Raw genomic sequence first — 17,112 nt, forward strand, 5'->3', positions numbered from 1 at the left:
TGCCTAATATGTACCTCCTCGAATCCTTTCTCAGTTTTGACCCCCTGCCCCACCAAATCATGGAACCTCACCAAATCATGGAACCTCCTAAGCATGAACCCAGACTGGACAGGACTCAAGGGCATAGGACCATTGGGCTGAGGGGCTGCTTGGTTGCCATCATCAACAGCAACTACCCCACCCTATTCCACCACATTGTCCTCCCAACCAATGTTAATAACCTGGTCAGGCATATTGTCCATTTCCTATCCACAACCACCATAACATTGAATAACCAGTACGTAAGGAAAACAAATTGCATGATATGAAATATAAGTTCAACAGATCAAATAGGCAGAAAAGGAATAGGTACTACATCATTGCAAAGTGCCATAGGTCTCAGTTAAAATACAAGTTTCTCCAATGCTACTAAACAGTACACACACCATGCCACTACACCCTAGAATTCCCCCTGTTTTGCCACATCTGTGCAGCCTATGCCTCCCTCTGTTGTGCCCAGGTACCATTGTCAGGGACATAATCTGGTTGTGAGGCATTGTCATTGATGTTAGGAGTCCATGTGGATTCAGCAGGCACATGCTCGTCCTGCCATGCCAAAGGATCCAATTGTGAAGAATACAACCGGCAAGAACAAGCTTAACTTGGGTCTTGTATGGGTGGAAAGGTTTGTTGTCCAATATCCTGAATCTATTCTTTAGAGCCCCAAAAGCCCTCTCAACTGTTACTCTAAGAGACGAATGCCTTATATTAAAAAGTTCTCTTTGATTTTGAGGTCGGTTTGAACCAAACTCCCTCAAATGGTACCTTGTGGCATGAAATGGTGGCAAGAAACCAGGCCTCACTGCATAGCCAGCATTGACAAGATAGAATTTGCCTAAAAATTAGCAGATAGGAATATGTTTTAGTAGTTTCATTTAGGATTAAGCAAAGTGTCAAAGGTTTTTTGTGGTTTGGATGGTACCTGGTGGCACTCTAAGGCCATCAGCTCTTTCAAGAGCATCAGACAAGATAAGAGCATCATGTGCAGATCCCTCCCAACCAGCAAGCACATAGGTGAATCTGAGGTCAAAGTCCATGGCTGCCAACACATTTTGTGTGATGGTGTGCTTCCTGCCTCTAAAGGCAGCTTGCATCTTCACAGGCACTCTAGCTAATACATGAGTACCATCAATTGCTCCTATGCAATCCTAATTCAACAAAACATAAGTGCAAGTGAACATTGATACTAAACTGATAATGCATGAGACCTATGTATGACAAGTTATGGATACCAACCTTGAAATAGGGGTACCACCTTCTGCTCCCAAGGATCCTAGGATAGACATTGGTAGCAGGAGGGACAATTAATTCATTCCTCAGCTCTCCTACCGCATATAACACCTTCTGGAAGAACCTACTAATTGTCTCTATGGACCTCCTAAAGGTGAGGTCAACCACCCTAAACCTCTCATTGTGACCAACAACATGCAAGAACATGGCTACTTGTTCTTCAACAGATGCACGTATGCTGTCAATGACAAGCTCTCTACTACGGAAAAGATCACAAAGTTGGAAAAAAGAGTCCCTCTTCATTCTAAGAAGGTTGACACAGTACACATCATCAGATTCATAGATGTATCTAAGGTTGTTCATCCTCTGTTTGTCCCTCTCAACCAAGGGACCATAGGTGACTGAGCGTGAATCTTCAACTCTCCTCCTAAACCACATGAAAAACCAAGCAGCCACTGCAACAACCACAACAGCGGCAACCCTTCGCCTAGCTTCAAATGCCATGTCTACCAACAGGATGGAGGGCAACATTAGAAAGGGAGCATGCAACATGGGTGTGTACTGCTTAGCAAGCAAAAAATTAGACAAAATGAACTATGAAAGACGCGGCTGCCACACCAAAGGATGCTCCTCCAACGTATACTGTTACACAAGCAACATCGCTGACCTCTAGGCACTTTGCTCAGTGTGTACAATAAAATAGGCATCAGCATGTACAAGATCTACACAAAACATGAGGTATAAACCAAATACGAAGCATCATGTATAGATCTGAGCTAGAAACAGGTAAATCAGGTATAGCATCATACAGATCTAAGGATGTCAAACCAAGAACCCTGATTTCTTAGCATTTCAAGCAAAATCCACCAACAAATCAACAAAATCGACACCGAAGAAAAGAGGAGGGGAAGAGCGCAGGTGGCATATGTACCGTCCAAGCGCCAGAGGACCGAGAGAAATCCGCTGGCGAGGGTCGCCTCGGTAGGGCTACCGAGGTCGAGGGGGAGCAAGACGGGAGTTCACACCAGAGCTATGGCAGAAAGGAGAGGCAAAGAGTGAGGGTGGTAACCCTAGCCGAGACCCGCCCGCGCGCTTTTATGGCCCGAACGGCCTCATCACCCGTGCTTGGCGCAAAGGTTCCCGCCAAGCACCGAGCGAGCCTGCACCAAGAGGGAAGTGGGGATCGAGAAGACAGCGTCGTCCGGGATGGAGAAGCGAATCTGCACGGGAGGAAGCAGGAGAAAGATGCGAGTAGGGCAACCAAACACAGGCGAATGCACCAAAGGATGCGGGATGAGCCAAATGACGGTCCGGTTCGGGCAACCAATCACGCCCTTACTAGTATTCAGTCATGTACTATCTCGGTCCTGAATAAATTAGTTTCTATAGATGTCTTAAGTTATTTTTTTCATGTTAAATTAAACTTATAGAAAAATTATAGATGTTTGTGACGCTAAATGAATCCACTATAAAATTAAAAAAAAATTATATATAGTTTAGTTTCATAAATTTTAATACTCTTTTTTTTATGAATTTTGATCAAACTTAAAAGTGTTTGTGTCGGTGTTTTGGACCGGCGGGCCCTCAACCGACTAGTGAAAGTGTACTGCGTGCCCCTAATCCCGGATGGTGATGCAAAGAGACACAAGGTTTATACTGGTTCAGGCAATAGGTGCCATACGTCCAGTCTGAGAGATCGATCTTGTATTCCTTGCACCGAGGTGCTTGTAGTAGGGGTTTATGAAAGGACCTAGGATGCCGCCTAGAGGGGGGTGAATAGGCATTTCTAAAAATTAACACCTTTAAATGCGGAAACAATTAGTAAAGGGAGTTTCCAAAATGGAAACTCCAAATAAGAGTAATACCACCCCTCACAAGTTAGCCACAAAGTATGTAAAAGATACTAAATAAATCTAGGAGCCACAATCCTGCAACACAACGATTAGCGCAATGATCAAATATATTCAGCACTGAGCTCTAATACCGGACGTGTCCGGTAGGTATACCGGACGTGTCCGGTATCCACGATTTCTGCAGAGCAGCCCCAAACTTGCTCCCTTCAATTTCTATCTTCAAACCAAACTACAGGTATGTACTGGAGATGGCAGTAAACACAGAGAACCTGCACAAGAGCTAGAGCAACACAAATATCGAATGAAATGCAAATTGAGACACGATATTTGTTTTACCAAAGTTCAGACTTGTTCGAGTCCTACTCTCCGTTGAGGGGGCTGCAGGCGACCCAGTGAAGGTCAGCCCTAGAGGGTACCACGAAGGTCACTCTAGCCGGAGTCTTTTCCAACTCCTTTTCGTCCTTCCACTAGATGATTCCGAGGCGGCGGAATCGACCGTTACAAACTTTCCGTGGCACACCACAATCTCTCGGGTGCTCTTCGACGACACCTAACCGTCTAGGACCAAAGAGTCCAAGAGTAACAAATGTGAATCATGAGATTGACAATATGCACAAGTGCTCAAGTGGTGGCTTGCTTTCTTTTTCAAATTCTCTCTTAACCCACAAATGGATTTTGAAATTTATATCACACACACACTAAGAGAGGGTTTAGGAGAGTTGGCAAGGCTCAAAAATGCGTGTGTATGTCAGCATAATCAGCAGCCACCAAAGGTGGACGCTTGGGGGTATTTATAGCCCCCTTGAAAAACTAGCCGTTTTATAGCTGTTGCCATACCGGACATACCGGACACGTTCAGTATGACTTACACTGCGCCAACGGTAACTAAGTTATAGTGAAGTTGTGAGGCGTCGGAACTCCCGATGAATGCCGGGACCCCCGACCGTCGGAACTTCCGACTCACGTCAAAACTCCCGACCCTCAGCAAATTTGAAAAGCATGTAACTGAGTTAAAGTTAGTGAGGTGTCGGAACTCCCGATGCAAGTCGGAACTCTCGATCGTTGGAACTCTCGACTCATGTCGGAACTCCCGATCCTCAAGGCTTTTGAAAACTAGCCGTTGGCTTCTGATCAGGCATACCGGACACGTCTGGTATGACCAGGACAGTGAACCCTCCAAGTCAGTTAACGTGCGAGACATCGGAACTCCCAACCCTTGCCGGGACTCCTGATGAGGACATCACTACTTCATCGCATACAAGCCAAGTAGAGGAGGAGGTCCAGCATGGGCGTCCAATTCATCTTTTTTATGGTGGAAGCCCAGTCCAACTCAAGTTCGAGTCCGGTCCAGGCTTCAGGACCAGTCTGCATTAAACTGGTCACCCATGACGTATCCGAACTCCGTTTTCGATGATCCATATATGGTTGGAAAGCTAATTTGATAAGGAAGCCAATCCAAGTGGTTTCACGTCAAAAGACCTTCGGAATCAACGGGAATCGTCAAAACAAGTCAGCATCTAGAATCTGCCAGGGTGCTGCGACACCGTCTTTTTGTCCGTTGGACCGTGTATCGTGTTTGGGCCCATTAGGGGGCGCGTCCAGGGGGGTGATGCCCAAGACTCTATAAATAGCAGCCGTCGTTCTCCTTAGGGTTTGGGTTTTGTTTAGTTTTTGATTTTCTCATGAAACAGACATTATTTTGCTGCAACTATCGCCGCCAAGGCCGCTTGCTGTGAACCAGGGCCCCAGTTCTTGATCTTGTTCGCCTGTGGCGATTAGTCCTTTCGAATAAAGACTTGAACTCTTTCTCATTATCATAAGCCTCATATTTATTTGCAATTTTAGATTGCGTTTATCTCGTTCTTACTTGTGTTCTCGATTCGCTTGCAGGAAAGCCTTCTTGGCGAGGTCAATCGCGTTCGCGTGGTTGATAATCAACAGAGCAGTGGTGTAACAGTTGCGGGGGTCCGAATCAGTCTTGGTTCGAACCCTAGATCATGAATGTCGAGTCTCCACCAATCGATGCTATCATACCTTTCGGAAAATTAGGCCTAGTCTACATCAAGTGGTATCAGAGCCCTTATTGCCTGTTAGGTATAACTTTGTTTTTTTTCTTTAGATTGTTACTATTTTTGCATTACCTATAGTCCACAAAAAGCCAAAAAATATACATCGTCACATATTCCCTGTCCTATAGCTTCTTTGTGCCGTGCAATTTCGTCTCTGTTTTGCGTTGTTGAGTTGGGCCCTAGGTCAAGTTCTGGTTACTGGTTTAGATCGTTTTTAGTCCAGTTTGTGTTTTACCCTTTGTTTTTCATCATAATCCGTGAACACCTCCAAGTCTTGTTGAGTTTCCTTTATATCCATCAAACCCTAGTCCACGCCATCTAATTTCCTACACTTATCTTCACTGTTTCCATCAAATCATTGCTGCTGTGACCAATTTTGCGCATATTGTTCCCGTTTTATCCTCTAATTCGGAGTCCGTTCTTAAAACTGGTCTAGTTTTCACATACGAACTCAGATTTCGACGTTCCATATATCAAAATCGATCAGAAAAAAATTTCGGATCCGTCCATCCCTGGGCGTGCCAGGGTCGGAGATTTTTATTTTGGTCAAAAAGTGGTCACAAGATCCTCTTTTCGTGGTCACAAGGTCTTTGTCGATTTCGAGCACATCTTCTGAAAATTCCACAGGCCACATCTTTCATTTGTTTAAGCTCATATTTTCTGTGGTTATTTCTTTTGTGCTCCTAAGTGAAGAAAAAATATAAAAAAAGAAAAAGAAAAACTCGAAGAATCCCAAGAAAACAACGACAGCCCAAAAATAGAGAAAAAAGAGGGGCAAAAGAGGAACAATATCTAGAGGAGCACATAGAGAGCGCCATTTGAGCTATGTTTGCGTGTGCTGATTTCTACCTTGTTCTTAATCATATTCTTGCTGTTCACATCACTTGATACATCTGGTACTTGGAACGTGAGTAGGCCAACAACTAAGACAAGTACTTAGGATACATATTCAGCTTTGCTATTCAGTTGCGAATATTATTTTTCCTTGCTACTATATTGTGTCTGTCCAAGCTCCACTTTCTTCTAACCAAGTACAGGTTCACCTTGCAACTATTACACTCAAGCTACAATGGTATCACAGTCACCGACCGATTACATCGCCTGTTGCTTTGGTAAGAACACTTGTAAGACCGTGGTAAGACACTTGAGAGTTGAGTGCCTTATTTTTCCTTGTCCACAACCTAAGTAGTTGGTAGGGATAATACTATTTGTGTTGTCTTTTCCTTTCTACTAACCATGTCAGGAAAAGCCAAAGGCAGCGGCGAAGGAAACGAGGACGCACCTACAGATTTCAATGACTATGTTTCTAAGAATGAGCTTCGTGCCGTTCTTGATGACAAGTTCAATGAGATCCTTCAATAAATCACCAATTTGGCCAAGAGGATTGAAGATGTTGAACAACGACATCCTAAACCACGTCCTGAAGATGATGATGATGATCTCTCTGAGGAGGACGATGGTGACGCGGAGGCTGAAGCCGAAGCTCAACGACGTGCTGAGGATGCACGTAACCATAATCGGTTGAACTTTAACCGACGCGGTATGGGAGGTAACAACCAAGGTAATAATGATCCTTTCTCTAAAACCAAGTTTAAGATACCTCATTTTTCTGGTTCTGCTGATTCTGAAGCATATTTAGATTGGGAGATGGCTATAGATAAAAAATTTAGCTCCTATCAAGTACCTAAAGAATATAGAGTTAGACTTGCTACTAGTGAGTTTACTAGTTTTGCTCTTTTCTGGTGGAATGATATTTGCAATAATGCTAATGCTAATGCTCAAATACCTCAAACATGGACTGTACTTAAACGACGAATGAAATCAAGATTTGTTCCTCCATACTATCAGCGTGATCTGTGATTAAAACTGCAACGTTTAAATCAAGGTAGTAAAACTATTGAGGAATATTATTAGGAGCTTTTAATTGGTCTAGCACGTAGTAACATACAAGAGGATGATATGGATAAGTGTTCTAGATTTTTTGGAGGTTTACGTCGTGAAATACAGGATGTTCTTGACTATAAAGAATGGACTAGATTTTTCCAATTATATCATTATGCTATTAAAGCTGAAAGGGAAGTACAGGGATGACAACCTAGGCGATCCGCGACTCCATCCATTCCTTCACGTCCAACCGAGGTGAGTAAAATTTCTAATGTGCAGACACCACCAGCGCCTGTAAAGAAGAATTCTCCTATCACACCTAAAGATGGCAACGGGCAAAGAAAATCCGTGTACCCGTGGGTATCCGACCCGGTGGGCGTGGATACGGGCGCGAACCTGTGCCCGTGGGCACGGGCGTGGGCATAGAGTTGTGCCTAGCGGGCAAAGGTAAATGGGTAAAAAAAGAGCATGCCCGCATCCGCAAACCCGCGAAACCCGCACTAACATGTGGGGCCACCGCGTAAGAGCTATATAACCTTTAGATTCTAGGGTTTCAGTTCACTCATCCGTCGTCCCAAATTCCCAATCCCATCCCAAGTCGCGCCTCCGGAGTCTGGCCTCCCCAGTCCCCATCGGTGTTGCGCCTCCCCAAACCCCAGCGGCAGGCGGCCAGCATCGCACCTCCGGGCTCCGGCCTCCCCAGCGCCGCCGCTCCTCCACTCCGGCCTCCCTCAGACGGTCAGATCCCCAGCCGGCCAGCCCCCAGTTCCCTGCCGTGGAGTGTCGCCCCACCGCTTTAAAATCCCCCACGGCTGTGTGCCCCTGCGGAGATTGAGATTTGGGGGCAACAAGCTGCAGCAGCATCTCCATCGCTCGCCCACCTCCGCCTGCCGAGGAGGAGGACTAGAGGAGGAGCACCCACCGGTCGGACCGCTGGATCCACAGCCAGTAAGAGTAAGACGACCGCCTGCACTCTCATCTCTTCCTCGCTGGTTGCTTCCCAATCCACCACCGGTGTCCTACCCCGTCCGTGTGCTTCCATCCGGAACTGTCTGCCCCCGTCGCTGCCTAGATCTGCTGCTAGCTTCTTGCGTGCATGCCGTCAGGAACCAAATCCCCCGTTCCCGTGTATACTAGGAGTAGTAGTAGTTTATTTTCTCCATGGATGGATTCGATTTGGTACTGTACTAGATGCAGAACGTAGCATTAGCAGTAATTAAATATTATCCTTACCACTCAAAATCCTCCAATACAAACTCTATCATATTGTAAGGAAGACTATGGAACAGCTCACCAATTTGGTTCTCGTAGAGCTCCTTGATAAGACGAACCTTGAACATGAAATAGAAATTAACAATCTACTGTCAAAGACTGTATGGCCTATCTGTCTCCAGCTTCCACACTTGACCATAGCTACAATCTTTACAGCTATAAATGCCGCAATACTTGATTGGCCAAATGGTAGAAGCTAGAAGGCAATGTCATGACGCATATTCTCATATCAATTCATTTGTAATACTTAGGGTTTTAATTTCAGATACTGGAGCAGAAAAAAAGTCAACCAGTAGCACAGATTGGTCAGTTTCTAAGCAAAGTTTTAAGACGTCATAAAGTTACTAAATGCACATATATGCAAAACAGAAACATCAAAAACGAAAAAAAGTCCTAATATACATAAAATGCTCCCAACTATGGAGAAAAGAGATATCATATTGTAACTCCTTTTCTGAAAATGATAACTGCAATGTGCACAGCTCCTGCCATGCGCTGCTCTGGCTGACTGAGAGTTTGCAGCAAGACATTAGACTGGAGGGTTCACCTTAGGCAAAGACAAATGAACAAGAAGTGCTAGAACTTGAGTTGTCTCGAGCATTTTAGATTGGGATGAATACACCTAACTAGAGATCTTTGCAACAAAAAGTTAACTGATCATCTGTGATGACATCTTTGATGGTATTGGATTCGTGATTATAAACCTTTTCGCTTGTTACAAAACTAACTTCTGAAAATAACAATATGAAACATCATGGCTTTGTTTGGCTAGAATGGCGACCCCTGGTAGCTCCCAAGTGCAAACCTCCCATGCAACTGCTGCAGTTGGTACTGAGGAGGACAAAGCTGTGGATGTTGTGAACGTATCAGAGGGGGAGGAGGACTCGGATGATGGTGGGCGGCCTTCAAAGAGAAAGCTCACCTCTGTAGTCTGGAATGACTTTGAAAAAGTGCGTGTTGATGGAGTTTGGAAGGCCAAGTGCAACCACTGCAACAAGAAGCTTTCAGCCACATCAAGAAATGGTACAACTCACTTGAAAACTCATTTGAAAACTTGTCCCTACAATAACAAGAAGGCAGGAACAAAAGTTCAAACTAATTTGAGGTTTGGAACCACTGAAAAGGGGAAAGTAGCTGTAGAAAGCTATGTGTTTGATCAAGATGTAGCTAGAAAAGCTCTTTATTCCATGATTATACTGCATGAGTACCCGTTGTCTATTGTTGATCACCATGGCTTTCGTAAATTTGTTAGTGCATTACAACCTTTGTTCAAAATGGCAACTAGAAACACTATTAGAAGGGACATCGTGAGTTTCTATGAGGGAGAGAAAAGGAAAGCTAGGATATTCTTGCAAAGGACAAATTGTCGTGTTGCTATCACAACTGACCTTTGGACAGCTAAAAATCAAAAAAGAGGCTATATGGCAGTGACTGGACATTTTATTGATGACTCATGGACGCTTAGAAGCTGCATATTGAGGTGAATATCTTAATTCTGCTTGTTGTCCAGATTGTATAATTATGTTAATTATGTCCAGCTAAATTATTGCTTGCTGTCCAGGACATTTTATGAACTGTCCAGCTGAATTATTGCATTGTTTGATGTAGGTTTATGTATGTGCCATGCCCCCATACAGGAGAGGTTATTTGTGACGCATTGCATAAATGCCTCCAGAGTTGGGATCTTGATCGGAGGGTATCAACTGTGACTCTTGACAATTGCAGTGCCAATGATAGCATGATTGGCTTAATGGAAACAAGGCTTGGGGCGGCTAATATGCTATTGAAAGGAAAATGGCTACACATGCGGTGCTGTGCACATATTCTCAACCTCATTGTGGAAGATGGCATGGCAGTAATTGGAACTGCGGTTGCGCACATCCGAGAAAGTGTTGCTTATTGGATTGCTACTCCAAAAAGGTATGAAAAGTTTGAGAAAACTGCTCTAGATGAAATGTTGAATTGGTCAAGAAGTTGCATTTAGACTGCAAAACTAGAAGGAACTCAACCTACATCATGCTTAGCATTGCTATACCTTATAGGAAGGTTTTTGAACGTTTGGGTGAGCTCGATAGGAACTATGATATTCCAGCAGCAGATGATTGGACATTTGCTACTAATGTTTGTGAGAAATTAGGGTTATTCTATGAGCTTACTGAGCTATTTTCTGGGACAAAATATGTTACAGCTAACCTATTCTTTCCTAAAGTATGTGAGATTAAACTTAAACTCAACTCTTGGGGTCATGATGAAAATGAAACTATTAGGAACATGTCTGCTGCCATGATAGAAAAGTATGATAAGTATTGGGCTGACATCCATGGTCTTATGGCTATTGCTGTTATTCTTGATCCACGTCTTAAGATGACAATGTTACATGCTTGCTATATTTCCCTTTTTGGAGAAGAGGCTGCTGGAAAATATGTTACAGAGGCCTAGGAATTGCTTACTGGTTTAATGAAACATTATCATGTGAAAGACCAAGAGTCTGTGGCTACATCCTCTGGTGGTGCCCCTTCTATAGTTAGTGCAGCTGCTGTGTTGTCCATATTTAAAATCCTTGCTGCAAATAAGAAGACTACAAGCTTTGTTAGAAGTAAGAATGAGCTTGATCGCTACTTGGAAGAGGAAACTCTTCCTCATGATGAGAATGATTATTTTGATATCCTTGGCTGGTGGAAGTTGGAGGGAGCTCGTTATCCTACTTTGAGGCTAATTGCTCGTGACATTTTGGCTATTCCAATCACCACAGTAGCTTCTGAATCGGCTTTCAGTACTAGTGGGAGGGTTTTAAGTGAGCATCGCAGTCGTCTTACTCCTAAAATGTTGGAAGCTTTGATGTGCAGCCAAAGTTGGCTTCATCACAATCTCAAAGGTATAAAAATGTGCATTTACAATGAATTCTTTTCATTAATACATGGACTGTATACTGCAGCTACTAATGTTTGAACTTGAATGTAGATGAGGGTGATGGAAGGTTCAATAGCTTTTGGTCATGCCTTGAAGACAATGAAGAAGATCTGAAAGATGAATCTTGCATCACTAGAGCGGATTCCGACTAATTACTTGTTCATGTCTTGTTTATTTGCATCACTTGGAAGACTTTGCAGTTGAACAATGTGTACTTGTATGGTAGGCCAGTACTGTATTGTTGAATGTGTGGACCGTGGTGAACTATTGAACTATGTTGCATGATTTATGATTGTGATGAATTGAGATTATGAACGTGTGATGAATAATTGAACGTTGTGATATATTTATACTTTTGTCATTCTGTGTTAGCTGTCATGTTAAATGTCATCTATTTATACTTCTAGCGGGTATGCGGGCATGCCCGCGGGCAAAACATGCCCACGGATAGCGGGCGCGGGCGCATAGTGCTGCTCGTGGCGGGTGGCGGGCGCGGGCGCGGGCACAGATATATTGTCGCGGGTGCGGGTTTGTGATTTCTATACCCGCGCGGATTTTACCCGTTGCCATTTTTAATCACACCTTCTTCCAGTAGATCTGCTACACCTTCCTCTAGCAGCTCTTCTAAAGTTGTGTGCCACCGCTGCAAGGGCATGTGACATATTGCTAAAGAATGCCCCAGCAAACGCGCATATATTGCTACTGATGATGGTGGGTATGCTAGTGCTAGTGATGAAGAGAAAGAATTTGCACTTGCAACTGATCTTTATGCAGATAAATTTGCAGATAGTGCTGAAGATCCTGATGAGGTAATTGATAGTGTGGCATACACTGCAGACTATAAACCAATCCTTGTTCAGCGTGTTTTGAGTACACAAGTTGAGCCAGTAGACAAGCTACAACGCCATAATTTGTTTCAATTGTTCCTCATTGTCAATAATTTTCGTGTTCGTGCTATAATTGATGGAGGGAGCAGCAATAACTTGGTAAGTTCTGAGCTTGTCAAGACTCTTGGTTTATCTACACGTGCTCTTCCACATTCATACCATGTTCAGTGGTTCAACAATAGTGGAAAGGCAAAGGTAACATAATCTGCTCGTGTGCAATTTTCTATCGGGTCATACCATGATTATGCTAATTTTGATGTCGTGCCTTTACAAGCTTGTTCACTTTTGTTAGGCCGCCCTTGGCAATATGATAATAATGTTGTACATCATGGTAGGTAAAATAGATATACTTTTATGTTTAAAGGAAAGACCATTGCTTTACTTCCTTTATCACCTGCTAAAATTGTGCAATATGAAAAGAAACTTGCTGAAAAAAAGAAAGGCCATGACAAAGACTTTAGCAAACCAACAAATAAACTATCAAGTAACATGAAAGAAGTTTTATTTGCTCTTAAATCTGTTCTTGTTGATCATGATGAACCATGTTATGCTCTAACTTGTACATCGCCTATATGTCCACTTGGTCCTACTCCTAGTGCTATGCCTCTTGTTGGTACTAACCTTTTGCAGGAGAAGGAGAATGAATTTCCAACAGGGAAGCCACCATGGCAGCCGCCTTTGCAAAGGATGGGGTGCCAAGATGAACGTCTTCTTCCGGAACCATCGTTGTTGTCATCCAATGGAGGAGACGATCTACTTCAGTCGAGGACGACTTCAATTCAAGAAAGGGAGCCTGATGAGGACATCACTACTTCATCGCATACAAGCCAAGTAGAGGAGGAGGTCCAGCATGGGTGTCCAATTCATCTTTTTCATGGTGGAAGCCCAGTCCAACTCAAGTTCGAGTCCGGTTCGGGCTCCAGGACCAATCTGCCTTAAACTGGTCACCCAGGACGCATCCGGACTCTGTTTTCGACGATCCATATATGGTTAGAAAGCTAATTTGATAAGGAAGCCAATCCAAGTGGTTTCACGTCAAAATAGCTTCAGAATCAACGGGAATCATCAAAACAAGTCAGTGTCCAGAATCTACCAGGGTGCTGCGACACTGTCTTTTGGTCCGCTGGACCGTGTATCGTGTTTGGGCCCATTAGGGGGCGCGTCCAGGGGGGTGACGCCCAAGACTCTATAAATAGCAGCCATAGCTCTCCTTAGGGTTTGGGTTTTGTTTAGTTCTTGATTTCCTCGTAAAACAGACATCATTTTGCTGCAACTGTCGCCGCCAAGGCCGCTTGCTGTGAACCAGGGCCCCAGTTCTTGATCTTGTTCGCCTGTGGTGATTAGTCCTTTCGAATAAAGACTTGAACTCTTTCTCATTATCATAAGCCTCATATTTATTTGCAATTTTAGATTGCGTTTATCTCGTTCTTGCTTGTGTTCTCAATTCGCTTGTAGGAAAGCCTTCTCGGCGAGGTCAATCGCGTTCACGTGGTTGATAACCAACAGAGCAGTGGTGTACCGGTTGCGGGGGTCCAAATCAGTCTTGGTTCGAAGCCTAGATCGTGAACATTGAGTCTCCACCAATCGACGCTATCATACCTTTCGGAAGATCGGACCTAGTCTACATCAACTCCCGACCATCAGAACTCCCGATGAACCAACCCGAGAACAACAATTTTACAGCTGCTGAGTAAATACCGGACACGTCTGGTATCAATACCGGACACGTCCGGTATTGCCAGACCAGCAAAGATAAAGTTAGCTCTTTTGTCGCTCAAATACTCAAAACTCACATGGGTTGGCTTGAGCACTTAAGAAACATTATCTACCAATATGATGCATCTCTCTTAATAGTACGGCATACCTATTAAACTCAAGATAAAAGGAAAAATGAATTTATACCACTTGAGTTGATCTATTTTGAATTGATGCCGTCCCTTTCAATCTTCATCAAGTAAGGGTGCTAACATGTTGATATTAATCTTTTCACTTGAGCATAGTCATCTTGAGCATGCGACTTGATTCCATTCATCAAATTTGAAGAATCCCAAATGTATCAAGTCATTTCCATCAAACACTCCAATAGTGATTTGATCCTCCACATAAACATGAACATCATAGCTTGATTAGTACCTCAACTAAATGCAAGTACTTTCTTCTTCACCCTAGCTAGGTTCTTCAGCTGCCAAGCCGTCGCTTGCCCTTCACCCTTGCTTAGTACCTCGAAGCCTTTCCTTGCTATCTTCACCATCTCAAGCCATCAAGTCACATCTTGTGTTGAATCATCCATTCATGTATTGTTATCTTTTTCATTTCAATTTAGCAAGCTTCAAATATGAGACCAATCCATATGCAATCCCTTATGTCTCATTAATTAATTCTTACAAGCTTGCTCTCACATAGTACATGGAAATCCCACAATAAATAAGCCTTCACATGAATTCCATTTGCATTGTTGTCTTGTGCTTGAACTAGATTGTTTACACAACAACACATCATTTTGGCTTTCATTAAGTACCTATGAGATAACATATTACCTATCCACACTTAGCAAATGGGTTAGTCCTTTAATCACGTTGTCATTCAATCATCCAAAACCCACTAAAGGGCTAGATGCACTTTCAGTCTCCCCCTTTTTGGTGATTAATGACTACTTGATTAAAGCTTACACAAAGATATAAACATTTAAATTTTTGGGTTCAATGATTTATGAGAGGCTCCCCCTTAATATGTGCTTATAATTAGAATTCACAAAATGACCTCAAATGTCAATTGCACATACAAAAACATATAGGAGACTCCTCCTAAATCATTGCATTCGTGGGGTGCATGTGTGTGTGACAAAGTGAAACCGTGATGCATATGACAATATATATCACACAAGAATAAATAGAAAGGTATCACATCAAATATTTTCATTATAGCATGCATAGTCCTTATGAAAATAAATATAACATATGTAATTCACACATAGCACTCATTACAAATTTTCTCAAGTCCGGAAACCACTGCCACTGATATATAAATAAAGATCATGTCTCAAGAGATACATAGATAAAGCATAAGTAAGTCTCATCTCTCACATGATACAATCTATCTCAAATCCAAGATACATCAATTAAGCCCAAAAATGAACTACACCCTGCAGTACATACCTTCAGGTACAAAGATAAGCAAATGAAACTATCCTGAAGCTTTAATCAGTCTCTCTCCCCCCTTTGTCATCTATCACCACAAAGGTCCACCAATGACATACTAAGGACAAAGGGGCTACAAGCTGTCACTAATCTCTGGCATCACTCATCATCATCATCATCTCTCCCAGCATCTTCGTCATCAGAGCGGGTAACACCAGCTAGACGAGAACCACCTGCACCAGATGGGTCATAGTCACCAGAGCCATAGTAGCCACCACCACCAGTGAGGTCACTCCACCAGTCTGAAGCATAGTCGTCTGTAGTGCTGGGGCATGGCTAAGAGTGAGTAGGCACACGAGCCTGAAGTGGTAGAGTGTCAGGGTGCTCAGGTGCCTGCTGCTGCTCTCTCTGAAGGAACTCAGTATACTCTCTATCATATCTGGCCTGCTGCTGCTCCTCAGTCTCAGGCTCACTAGCTACCTCATCTGATACTAAAGACCTAGGAGGCTCAAGCTCAAGCCTAGAAGCAATTTGCTTCAAAGTCCAAGTATCCTTCCTCCTAGCCTCCCTCTCCTTCTGCTGCCGGGTCTGGATGTCCCGACACATCCCAAATATAGAGCTAAAAAGCCTACAGATAGGCGAGGGAGGACTGCCACGGCATGAAGTAGAACATGAAGGAGCACGTGGTGGAGGTGAAGCTCCTACTGGTGCACCACTCACAGGTGCATCTGCCTCTGGTGCTGCTGCTGCTCCTCCTGGTCCTATTGGAGGTAACCCTATCTCAGACAGATCTGCAACAATCTTCAGGGCCTTGTGAATCTTATCATACTCGAATGTGTGCCCTGTCACCTGCTCAATCATATGCATGATATAAGGAGCAAAACCACAGCCCTTGAGGGGCCTCTCTCCCACACTCCTGATCTCAGACCAAATGAAGTCAAATACATTGAAAGGCCAAGCATCAGGTGCCATCCTGTGGAGTAGGTTCCTGGAGTAATCTGCAATGTTGCCCTTGTCTCCACCCTTGTAGTCAATAGTCTTCCTGAACATCCTGTCTAGGTATCTGTAGGTAGGGTGAAGACCTAGAACCTTCCCCACTGCTCCTCTCTCCCCACCAGGAGGCTACATATATGTGAGCTGCTTAGGAGGTAACACCTGCTCGGTGTGGATCCTGTCCCTCTAGAGATCATCCTCTGAGAAGCCAAGCTAGGTGGCAAAAACATCATAGTCAACACTATACCACTGGCCCTCAAGCATCTAGTGCATCCGCCTCTCATCCTCCTCAATGAACAGAGTAGCATAGAACTGAGCTACTACCTCTGTGTTCTAGTCATGCTGGAACTCCATGATCTCATAAACTCCTGTGCTCTGGCAGATGGCAATGGCATGATCAACTGAGGCCTTTTGCAACTCTCTAATATATTGCCAGTCAATCCACTGAGACCTGGCAATCACTGGGTTCCTGGTGAGAATCACACTGGAGTAGAAGTCTAGGTGAAAGGCTATCTAGAAGCCATGATCATACTGAACCTTAGGTAAGCCCCTCGGATCAACCCTTCGCTCATCTCTAGCTCTCCTAGTCATACCCTTTCCCCTGAAGTCAACTCTAGGAACATAAGAGGGCACATTGGGCAAACGTGTCTCAAGGAGACCATAATGCATACCCTGACTAGGCTGGTGCTGAACTAGAGGAACTGGCTCCTCCTCAATCTTCTGCTCCTCATCTGAGCTATCACCGTCTGATCCTCTGTCAGTGCTCTTCCTCTTTCTTTCTTCTCTAGACTCCACTCTAAACTCATTAGTGTCAGTGTCAGTGTCAGAAGAAGAGCTC

The 17,112-nt window shown here is 43.8% G+C and overlaps 1 pseudogene; it reads right to left on the minus strand.

Moving 5' to 3' along the window:
* Nucleotides 1–432: 432 nt before the first annotated feature.
* On the minus strand, nt 433–1,773 carry LOC136469150 (protein ALP1-like; annotated as a pseudogene).
* Nucleotides 1,774–17,112: the final 15,339 nt, after the last annotated feature.

Source organism: Miscanthus floridulus, chromosome 8 (genome assembly GCF_019320115.1).
Source record: "Miscanthus floridulus cultivar M001 chromosome 8, ASM1932011v1, whole genome shotgun sequence".
NCBI lineage: Eukaryota > Viridiplantae > Streptophyta > Magnoliopsida > Poales > Poaceae > Miscanthus > Miscanthus floridulus.